General features: G+C 41.1%; 1 long non-coding RNA gene across 1 annotated transcript; it reads left to right on the top strand.

The window, feature by feature from the left end:
- Window positions 1-1,724: 1,724 nt before the first annotated feature.
- LOC135508683 (uncharacterized) lies at window positions 1,725-3,632 on the top strand. Its single transcript, XR_010450841.1, has 3 exons — window positions 1,725-2,009; window positions 2,233-2,467; window positions 2,573-3,632. It is a non-coding gene; the product is annotated as an uncharacterized LOC135508683 (long non-coding RNA).
- Window positions 3,633-12,285: the final 8,653 nt, after the last annotated feature.

Consider the following 12,285-nt stretch of genomic DNA (forward strand, 5'->3'; position numbering starts at 1 on the left):
TGTGATGAAAGAAATTTAAGCTGAAATAAATCATTCTCTCAACTATTATTCTGACATTTTGCATTCTTAAAATAAAGTGCTGATCCTAACTGACCTAAGACAAGAAATTTGTACTAGGATTAAATGTCAGGAATTGTGAAAAACTGAGTGTAAATGTATGGCTAAGGTGTATGTAAACTTCAGACTTCAACTATACCACTTGATGTTGTTCCGGTAGTTTATAGTGTACAACACAGACGGCTGGTGGCAGGTTAGTTGGGGAGCACGGGCTAATAGTAGTGGCTGGAACGGAATAAACTGAATGTTATTGACACATCAAAAACATGGTTTTCATGGTTTTTCATACCATTCCATTCACTACATTCCATTCATTATTAAGAGCTGTCCTCCCCTCAGCAGCCTCCTGTGGTGTACAGCTTGTTCCCAATAATGCTCAGCATTATTGTTGAGACTATACTCTCAGTTCTTGTTCACTAACAGTGTCATCCCTATTGCATATTGGGAAATATCTTTACAACATTCTGTAAAATGTGTGATTTCAGTTTTATCCCACCAATAATAGGATTAGTTGCTGTATGAGAGTGGGACTTGCTTACAAGATCAAAGAGGAGAGGGCAAACAAGTTGCTCAGAGGAGACGCGCTGTGTGGCTTGTCCAAGGGGGACACAGTTTGTCATTTAAATGATTTAGCAAAAAAATCCAGATATCCTCAAACATTTGAATGGAGATCAGAGGCATGCAAAGGAACATTTGAATTATTATAAGTTAACCGAAAGGCTCTATTGAATCTGTATCGCTGGAGTGTTATCGATTTCGCAATAGAAATGTAAAGGTCATTACCAATTGAGCCGACATATGCAGGGTTTATGGTGAATGCAGTCTCCTCTAACCAAGGAACATTGTCTTTCATTTTCAATCATTTGCAAATATATAGAATTTTTTTAAATAAATACCTCATTTAATTAAGTATTCAGACCCTTTGCTATGAGACTAATAGTCCCACAGTTGACAGTACATGTCAGAGCAAAAACCAAGCCATGAAGTCTAAGGAATTGTCAATAGAGCTCCAAGACAGGATTGTCTCGAGGCACAGTTCTGGGGAAGGGTACCAAAACATTTCTGCAGCATTGAAGGTCCCCAAGAACACAGTGGCCTCCATCATTCTTAAATGGAAGAAGTTTGGAACCACCAAGGCTCTTCCTAGACCTGGCCAAACCCGAGAAATCGGGGGAGAAGGGCCTTGGTCAGTTGTGTGACCAAGAACCCGATGGTCACTCTGACAGAGCTCCAGAGTTCCTCTGTGGAGATGGGAGAACCTTCCAGAAGGATAACCATCTCTACAGCACTCCTCTACAGCACTCCTCACCCCTACAAAAGCAACTCCTCAGTAAAAGGCACATGACAGCCCACTTGGAGTTTGCCAAAAGGCTCATAAAGACTCTCAGACCATGAGAAACAAGATTATCAGGTCTGATGAAACCGAGATTGAACTATTTGGCCTGAATGCTAAGCATTGCGTCTGGAGGAAACCTGGCAGCATCCCTACGGTGAAGCATGGGGGCGGCAGCATCATGCTGTGGTGATGTTTTTCAGCTGGAAGGACTTGGAGACTAGTCATGATTGAGGCAAAGATGAACAGCGCAAAGAACAGAGAGAGACTTAATGAAAACCTGCTCCAGAGCGCTCAGGACTTCAGACTGGGATGAAGTTTCACCTTCCAACAGGACAACAACCCTAAGCACACAGCCAATACAACGCAGGAGTGGCTTCAGAACAAGTCTCAATGTCCTTGAGTAGCCCATCAGAGCCTGGACTTAAACATCTCTGGAGAGACCTAAAAATAGCTGTGCAGCAACACTCCCCATCCAACCCGATAGAGCTTGAGAGGATCTACAGAGAATGGGAGAAACTCCCCAAATAGAGGTGTTCCATGCTTGTAGTATCATACCCAAGAGGACTCAAGACTGTAATCGCTGCCACAGGTGCTTCAACAGAGTACTGAGTAAAAGGTCTGAATATTTATGTAAATGTGATATGTCTAAAAATCTGTTTTTGCTTTGTCATGAGGCTGTAACCTAACAATGAGGGAAAAGTCAAGGGGTCTGAATACTTTCCGAAGGCACTTTGTGTTAAAATAAAATAAAGAGAAGAAATATACATGCTCTATATTTTATATGGCAAAGTAAACAGATCTACCCTACACCTTGACCTCTTTCTCCACTCTCACTCCAGATGAAATCCTGCAACTAATGATGTCTGGCCACCTGATGACCTGCCCACTTGACCCTATCCCCTCCTCCCTACTCCAGACCATCTCAGGAGACCTTATCACATTCCCCACTTCCCTCATCAACTCATCCCTGACCCCTGGCTGCGTCCCTTCTGACTTCAAGCAGGCCAAAGTCGCTCCCCTCCTCAAGAAACCAACACTCGGCCCGGCCCCTCTGACGTCAAAAACTACAGACCAGTAACCCTTCTTTCTTTTCTTGTCATATCCTCACATGGTCTCTCCTATCATTGCTATGTGGATGACTCTCAACCCCTCTTCTCCTTCCCTCCTTCTGACACACAGGTGGTGACACGCATTTCGGCGTGCCTGGAAGATATCTCAGCTTGGATGTAGACCCTTCACCTCAAGCTCAACCTTGACTAAATGGACCTGCTCTTCCTCCCGGGAAAAGCCTGCCTGCTCCAGACCTCTCCATCACGGTTGACAACTCCATGGTGTCTCCCTCCCAAAGTGCTAAAAACATTTCCTTGGCCCTGGACAACACCCTGTCGTTCTCTGCAAACATCAAAGCAGTGACTCGCTTCTGCAGGTTCATGGTGAACAACCTTGGTATGAACTTTCCTCACAAAGAAAGTGGCTCAGGTCCTAATCAAGGCACTTGTTATCTCCCTTCTAGACCACTGCAACTCCCTGTTGGCTGGGCTCCCTGATTGTGCCATCAAACCCTGAAACTTATCCAGAATGCTGCAGCCCGCCTGGTGTTCAAAATTCTGAAGTTATCCCATGTTACCCAGCTCCTCCGCACATTCCAATGGCTTCCAGTCAAAGCTCAAGTCATCTTCAAAACTCTAGTGGAGCAGCATGGGGAATCGAGCACTCCATTCCGCCACCTCTAATCTCTTGGCCCTCTCACTCCTACGGGTGGGCAGCTCCCACTCAGCCCAATCAAATCTCCTCTCTGTCCTGGCACCCAAATGATTGAATAAGGCTTCCCATAAAGTCATGACAGCGGAGTCCCTGCCCATCTTTCAAAAACATTTAAAACACTACATCTTTGAAGAGTATCTTAAATAACTCACATGGAGTTCTTTAAAAAAGAAGAAATGCCATTTCTCTTTTCCATGAGCACTGACTTGATATGTACTTGATACGGATGTGATGTGTTGTTGTCTCATCTAGCTACATTAAGATGAGGGCACTAATTGTAAGTATCTCTGGATAAAAGTATCTGCTAACTGACTAAAATGTAATGTAAAAATGTAAAACAAACTTACAAAGAGGGAAACATGTAGAAGGACTATCCATACCAAACTTGAAATTGTATTTTGAAGCACTAACATTTCATCCCATCCTAAATTGGTTTAGATATGATTCTTCTGCCCTGACTGAGTATATAGAGAGATAAATATGGTGTCTCCTATTGCCCTGGAAGAGGTGTTATTCACTGATATATCCATTAAACAATTTAAACTAAGTTTTGGTCCTATTATTGCTCACACAATATTCGCCGCAAAATGTAAGAACAATGTAACTGGGATTCCTCCAATATTTCACAATAATGCCTTGCGATCTGGTTGGCATCCATTTGCATCTCCCCAGTGGTCCAAATGTGGAATCTGTAGCCTTACCGATATCATGGGCAGTAATGGTTTGAGAACAATTCAGCATTTGAAAGACACATACACATTACCAATTGGTAAAAGAAATGCACCAATTGGTGCATTTTAACACCAATAAACCCATCTGTTTAAAAATGAATTTAGTATATGTCATTCTAGCAAACCAGGCAACTAAAAGAAACTGTAACTGTAGAAACTATAGCTTGTTAGCTAGCTAACATTAAGTTAGCTGGCTAGCCAGTTCAAATAATGACTATATCATATAGCTGACAAAATCTTAACTTTAGCTCATTTGTATTCATTATTACAGGAAAATAAACTCGCAACAAGACCATGGTTTACAAGTTAACTAATTATAGTAAATAGCTTACGGTTGTGAGTGTGACGAAATAACATTACCGTCTTTGATAAACACACACTATATCAAATAAAATCTGTTTATTTGTCACATGCACATTTCTGCCCAAGAACCCATTTTGATTTAAAAAAAAATTTTCTTCCAAATGCATTTCTTGTGAAGTAGTTATGCGTGACATATACCTAGTTTCCTGAAACAAGTCACATATACCATGCAGTTTTGATGCTTGCATCCCATAATAAAGAAGCAGAATCCAGCTGAGAAATGTGCTGTACGGTATGTAGCATGCATGTGTACATGTTGAAACACAAAGTTGAGAAGAGGGTAATGAATAAAATATTAATCATCTGCCATGTCCACTGACTGTCTGTGTTTGATGATATAAACACATACAAAAAGCTCTTAAGGTCTTACCATTTGAACCTCAAGTTCTACATCTCAGCCTTCAAAGTAGGCTAATTACCAAATTCTGTTTGCGGATTAAGTCTAGTTACAGAGACAACATGCTGCCCTTTTTTTAAGACATACCGTATGTCATCATGATGTCCTTAATGAATGGTGGCTCCTCTGTGTGTTTCTCCACACAGACAAATCTACATGTACAGTATGTGGCTGTTGACTTCTCCCACCAATCTTCAAAGTAGAACAAACATCAAAGACAAGGGAAAGAGAGAGAGAGAGAGAGAGAGAGAGAAAGAAACACAAAGAGAGATAGAGAAAGAGAAATAAATACAGATACTTTCACTTTTCCCATTTCTGCATTGGGGAAAAAAGGGAAAAAAGCAACAGGTGTTGACTGTAAGTGTTAATGAGGGAGTGATGAAGGTATGATTGTGATTGTACTTTTAGGGTTGTAATGCAAGAATCTCTCTGATCTTGTGAAATCTGGGCTCACCTATTATCTTCACCTCGTCAATGGCTGAGAAAAGTATTAGAGCACAACAATTACAGACATTACATATTCAAAATAAACCTCCAGCATTTTTTTCAGGTTACCTTGTGGACTGCTTATGACTGTTAAGACAACAATATTGCAGATAATCCACAGAAACCACTGAAGTGTCCAGGACTCCCATCAGAGACAACTGACGTGAAACATCGAAAAGATAGGTGATCGTTTTTGCATCAACCAGAGGCCTTTGAAATTCTTTCTCTTCAGATACCCATCCCCTGTCATTATCAGGCAGAGAAAATCACCACAACAGAGCACAGCACATCCACAACACAAAATGGAGATCCTTAACGTTAAGAAAGATTTTTAAAAATCTGGTTAGTTATCTCCACTTTTTTTTTCATCCGAGTGCAGCTATCACAAAATATTATTTTCCATGTTATAGCCAAACTAGACGATAATCTATGAAGGCCTGGGGAAAGTTCTGTAATTTAAATAAAACCAGAGAGGAAGAGGCAAACTTTTTGGCTACTTTGGTGAATTTGCAAGGCATGCACGACAAGACATTGCGAGATAAAGATTAATATATGATATATGCCAGCGGTTCTGCCTGCCCCCCCCCCCTCTCCCTCACGCTGGAGCGCCTGTTCTTTCTCTTCGCTAATGATGCGAGTGTGTGTTCAGTCTTTGGTCTGTTGCCTGTAGAATATCCTAGCCTATTCATCGATGATAGGCTTTCCTGAAATTACAAGACATTGCAAGCCAAGAAATTGCAAGACACAGCCTTCCATTGCAAGATACAACTTTTGATTGCGAACAGATAGGCCTAGTGCACGGTTCTGACTATGTCTGTCTGGTGGCCGACCTGCCTATACTGTGCCCCTTCCCTCTCTCTCCATCCCTCAAAAGCTCGCTATGGCAGCTAATCAGTCCCATCCGTTCCAAAATTACTGAATCTTAGGAGTCAATTCATAGCAGAATCGATTCTTGATATTCATAAGTGGGAATCGATGTGCAAACAGTCGAGGAATCAATTATTTGCCATTAACAGTTGGGAAAATAGAGAAAGGCAATCGACAACAGCAACGTCCTGTATAGCAATACATTGAGGAGTTAAATGACAAGGAAATGCTAACTTTGAGAGGTGGAATTGAGGTACAGTAATTGTAGTAAAGGTGCAATGCTTAACCTTCTGAAATGGATGCACTGTGAGACTCAAACCATTGCTGGCATCAGTGCAGCTGCATTTTGAATTCACGTGTAATTGTATGTTTGTTTTCTACGGAAAACTGATTTTAAAAATGCAGTTTAAACTTTTAAAACAATTCTCCATTTGTATCATCCTACTTTCAAGGTCCTCCATCAGGTGTCTACTACAATGTCTCGGGACAGCATCCTCTCTGTGTGGGGTGGTTAGCACCACGTCTGTGTACTGCAGCCAATCGGGCCATCTCTCTCCGTGACCTCCATCTGTCACCCGGGCCTGCTGCTGTGTGTGTGGCCCGCGCCATGTGAGCCAGCTCTGGGCGAGGCAGCGTAGAGTAACCAGGCCAAAAGCCTGGGAGATGGGGGGTGGACTGGCGCCTTGGCAGGGGAGCCTCCAGTTTTTTCATGTGGGGAGAGAGACAGCTGTCTAGGAAAGCTCCCTGTCATCCAAGGTACTTCACTTCCACAGACCACCAAATAACTTAAGCACAGCAGGGATGAGAGGTCTCTCAGAAACTGGAGGAAAGGCAGTCTCATGACTAGAATTTTGGGATTTACTGTTTTGATTGGTTATGGCTGGTCATCGTTATGGCTATTACACTGTTGTATTGCAAAATTATGGTAAGATATTCACTGTGAATTGTAACATGTATAATCAACTAAACTACAACTCAACTACAACTAAACCATTTTTTAATCTGTAGAATTGTTTTGGTATCTCCTCGGTCTTGCGAGGTCAGCAGCGGTATGACTCAAGGCAACTTGCATTAGTAATTGTTGAGTTGTGAGCAGACTCCTGCTCAATCTTTTAATGCTGCTTTGCATGACTGTTCAGTACATGGTCCTCCGGTGTGTTGAATTACATTTCGGCCTTGCCCAGGGTGAACAAGAAACCACAACAAGGGGTTAAACAGGGAAACATAGACCACCCAACACATCCCCTCTTAAGATCTCCTTGTTCCACATAATGCTATACCGTTCCAACTGATACCATCTGTTAAAGATTCAACATCTGAATGGAAAATTAAATAAATAAGGTGTCAGAGGTGGTATGAGGTCTCTTGTATTACCCTCTCTCTGAACTGATTCAAAAGTAAGGGATGGATGGATGGAATGGAAGAAAAAGAGGGCCATACTGAGTAAAGCCAAATCATTTTCCATGGGAAAATGGTGGAAGAGTCTTTTAGTCCACAGGCCCTAAATAATCTCCTCCTAACTTCCGTTTACCTTTCTCCACTGCAGCTGAGTATTAATGAGTGAATTTCCATTGACAGTAAGAAGGTGGTTAAAGGCTAAATTCCCTCTCTTGCCTTTCTACCCACACCTTTCCCCATGGTATGTTCATGAAGATAGCTCCTGGAATTAAATAAGACTATTTTTGACAGGTAAAATAAACTGCATTTGGTGCAACAACAAAAAATGCTACTCATAACTGTAATGCAACACCATAACTGTTATAAGTATAAACCAATATGTCAGTCTAGGTGCATAAAACTAAAATGCCTAAAATGAGAGTTTTGACATGGTCCATGAGAGCCACGGTATCAGTTCATCTGGCTGGTATTCTAATTGGGCACAGGAAGGTTGCAGACACAGGCAGGAAGCAGAAAACAAACAGATTGATTAATCCATAAGAGCAGAAAATGGTCTGGTTCCATCCTATTTAGAGCACCGCCACAGAAGGCCTATGGGAGGATTGGGAGGCAGAGAGAAATGGAGGGTAGAGAGAGAGAGGAATGGAGGGTGGGAGAGGGAGATAGAGAGGGATGGAGGGGAGAGAGAGAGGGATGGAGGTGTGGGGTGAGAGGGATGGAGGGAGGGAGAGGCATGGAGGGGGGAGGGAGAGAGGGAGGGATGAAGGGAGAACTTTGCTTGTGTTGCACTTGAACTTTGCTTGCATTGTGGCACATTAAGCGTACTGTAAGTAGAACAAGCTATTTTTTCATTCATCTGTAATCAACTGTGCCCTGAATGCTCCCGTCAATGCAACTTGAGGTGTTTAACTTCATATACACACCAAGGTAGGTCACACTTGTTACATTTTTATATTATTAATGATGGAAATGCGTCTCACTTGCATCAGCTGAAAATGCTTATAGACTCTTCATGAGACTGTTTCTGCCATGAGACAGCACCTGCCATAGAAATCTATTACTTGTGTACACCTTGTCTTCCCATGACCCTGCCTCTCTCACATTGAACCCTCCACTAAACATGTTATCCTGTGATTCACATCAACAGCATTTCATTTGCATCAATGATGACAAGACACTACTTGAACATGTCTTTCTCTTGAACATTGTCTTTAGAATACAATGGCATTATTTCTGAGAGCCAAGGAGCATTAATGAATTGCTTACTCAGGTTTATGTTTTTGTCAAGACAGCAATTAATATACAGTATGGGATGATATTAAAACTAGTCCAAACACACAGGCCTCCTCTTAACTAACGCTATTTGTCATTAACGTGCCACAAATAGAAAAAAGGTCCTGAGCTTGCAGTCCTCTGATTAATTTGCCTTTAGAAGTATCCCTCAGTGTATTCCCGAGGTCATCGACCTCATTTCCCCCTAAACAAATATAAACTTAATTTTTTTATGATGTATGAGACAGAAGTTCTCAAAGCCCACTTTCCAAGGTTCAGATTCTCTATACAGCATGTGTACTACCAAGTATACCTTGCATCACCTTGCCATTCCAAACAAAAAGTAGGCCCACACATTGTATTGTTGTTTCTGTGTTGTGTATGAACGATCAATGTGGTTTATAACCTGTGCAGCCTTTAGTGAGGTCACAGCAGAGGGCTATTGACTGAAGTTGTGTTGTTTTCATTTAGTGCTCAGAGGCTAATAAAATATCATTTACAAGATCAATTATTCACCACATGATCCTTCAAAACATCTCCAGGGTAAAACTACTTTCATATTTTTTTCATAAGCAAGGTTAGCAAATTTACAGCAACAAATGTCAACACTACACATCCAAGTATATCTGACCAAATTATGAAAGACAAGCAGTGTAATTTTGAATTCCGTAAAGTAAGTGTGGAAGAGGTGAACAAATGATTCACCTCTTGATTCGGCCATTGTAGGCCGTCATTGTAAATAAGAATTTGTTGTTAACCTGTTGAAACTCTAGGGGCGCAATTTCATTTTTGGATGAAAAACGTTCCCGTTTTAAACAAGATATTTTGTCACAAAAAGATGCTCGACTATGCATATAATTGCTACTGTTCGAAAGAAAACACTCTGACGTGTCCAGAAATACAAAGATCTTCTCTGTGCGTGCCCTTTAACGTGAGCTTCAGGCAAAACCAAGATGAGATGGCATCCAGGAAATGACAAGGATTTTTGAGGCTCTGTTTGTCATGATCTCCTTATATGGCTGTGAACGCAAGAGGAATGAGTCTGCCCTTTCTGTCGTTTCCCCAAGGTGTCTGCAGCATTGTGACGTATTTGTAGGCAGATCATTGGAAGATTGACCATAAGAGACCACATTTACCACGTGTCTGCCCGGTGTCCTGCGCCGAAATTGGTGCGCAAAAGTCACCTGCCAGTATTTTTCCAAACAATACAGAGAGTAAAGCAAGCTTCCACGAACTGCATGTCAATGAAGAGATATGTGAAAAAACACCTTGAGAACTGATTCCAAACAACGTTTGCCATGTTTCGGTCGATATTATGTAGTTAATCCGGAAAAAGTTTTACGTTGTAGGTGACTGCATTTTCGTTTCGTTTCAGTAGCCAGGCGCAATGTAGAAAACGGAACGATTTCTCCTACACACAGACGCTTTCAGGAAACACTGCGCATTTGGTGTGTAACTGAGAGTCTCCTCATTGAAAACATCAGAAGCTCTTCAAAGGTAAATGATTTTATTTATTTGGTTATCTGGTTTTTGTGAAAATGTTGCGTGCTACATGTTATTCAAAATGCATTGCTAGCTTTGCATACTCTTACACAAATTAGTCAATTTCTATGGTTCAAAAGCATATTTTGAAAATCTGAGATGACAGTGTTGTTAAGAAAAGGCTAAGCTTGAGAGCAGATGCATTATTTTCATTTTATTTGCGATTTTCAGAAATCGTTAACGTTACATTATGCTAATGAGCTTCAGGCTATAACTGTATACAGGGTTTTTTCATAGCCAAACGTGAACAAAACGGAGCGATTTGTCCTACACAAATAATATTTTTTTGAAAAACTGCACATTTGCTATGTAACTGAGAGTCTCCTCATTGAAAACATCCGAAGCTCTTCAAAGTTAATGATTTTATTTATTTGGTTATCTGGCTTTTGTGAAAATGTTGCGTGCTACATGCTACACAAAATGCTATGCTAGCTTTGCATACTCTTACACAAATTAGTCAATTTCTATGGTTCAAAAGCATATTTTGAAAATCTGAGATGACAGTGTTGTTAAGAAAAGGCTAAGCTTGAGAGCAAACGCATTATTTTAATTTTATTTGCGATTTTCAGAAATCGTTAACGTTGCGTTATGCTAATGAGCCTGAGGCTTTAGTCACGATCCCGGATCCGGGATGGGGAGTTTCAACAGGTTAACTGATTTGCTTAGTTAAATAAAGGTTAAATAAAAAAATAACAATGGCAAGCCAAATTAATGAGGATAATAGCGGATGATACTCATTTTTGCCATATCTTCAATTTAAGCCTACTAGAAAGTGTTTGCCCTCAGGCCTGGAGGGAGGCAAATGTCATTCGCCTACCTAAGAATAGTAAAGCCCCTTTATCGGCTCAAATAGCCGACCAATCAGCCTGTTACCAACCCTTAGTAAACATTTGGAAAAAATGGTGTTTGACCAGATACAATGCTATTGACAGTTTATCCCATGTGTAACTCTGTGTTGTTGTTTTTTGTCGCACTGATTTGCTTTGTCTTTATCTTTATCAACTGGCCTACCTGGTTAAATAAAAGTGAAATAAAATAATTTAAAACAAACTGACAACAGACTTTCAGCACGCTTATAGGGAAGGACATTCAACAAGCCAGGCACATGCACAAATGACTGGTGATTGTTTGAGAGTATTTGATGATAAAAAGATTGTGGCGGCTGTTTTGTTAGACTTCAGTCCGGCTTTTGACATCAACGACCATAGTCTGCTGCTGGAAAAACATACAGTATGTGTTATGGCTTTACAACCCCTGCTATATTGTGGATAGTTACCTGTCTAATGGAAGCCTATCCAACATAATCCAGGTAGATTCAGGAATTCCCCAGCCCCTTCTTTCCATTTTTACTAACAACATGCCACTGGCTTTGAGTAAAGCCTGTGTGTCTATGTATGCGGATGACTCAACATTATACACGTCAGCTACTACAGCTACTCAAATGACTGCAACGCTTAACAAAGAGCTGCAGTTAGTTTCAGAATGGGTGGCAAGGAGTAAGTTCATCCTAAATATTTCAAAAACTAAAAGCATTCTATTTGGGACAAATCATTCACTAAACCCTAAACTTCAACTACATGTTGTAATGAATAATGTGGAAATTGAGCAAGTTGAGGTGACTAAACTGCTTGGAGTAACCCTGGATTGTAAACTGTCACGGTCAAAACATATTGATATAACAGTAGCTAAAATGGGGAGAAGTCTGTCCATAATACATCTCTGCTCTGCCTTCTTAACAACACTATCAACAAGGCTGGTCCTACAGGCCCTAGTTTTGTGGCACCTGGACTACTGTTCAGTCGTGTGGTCAGGTGCCACAAAGAGGGACTTGCAATTGGCTCAAAACAGAGCAGCACGGCTGGCTCTTAGATGTATACAGAAAGCTAACATGAATCATATGCATGTCAGTTTCTCCTGGCTCAAAGCAGAGGATAGATTGACTTCATTACTATTTGTATTTGTGAGAGGTATTGACATGTTGAATGCAATGAGCTGTCTGTTTGAACTACTGGCACACAGCTCAGACGCCCATGCATACCCCACAAGACATGCCATAAGAGGTCTCCTCACAG

This window comes from Oncorhynchus masou, chromosome 22 (genome assembly GCF_036934945.1).
Source record: "Oncorhynchus masou masou isolate Uvic2021 chromosome 22, UVic_Omas_1.1, whole genome shotgun sequence".
Classification (NCBI taxonomy): domain Eukaryota; kingdom Metazoa; phylum Chordata; class Actinopteri; order Salmoniformes; family Salmonidae; genus Oncorhynchus; species Oncorhynchus masou.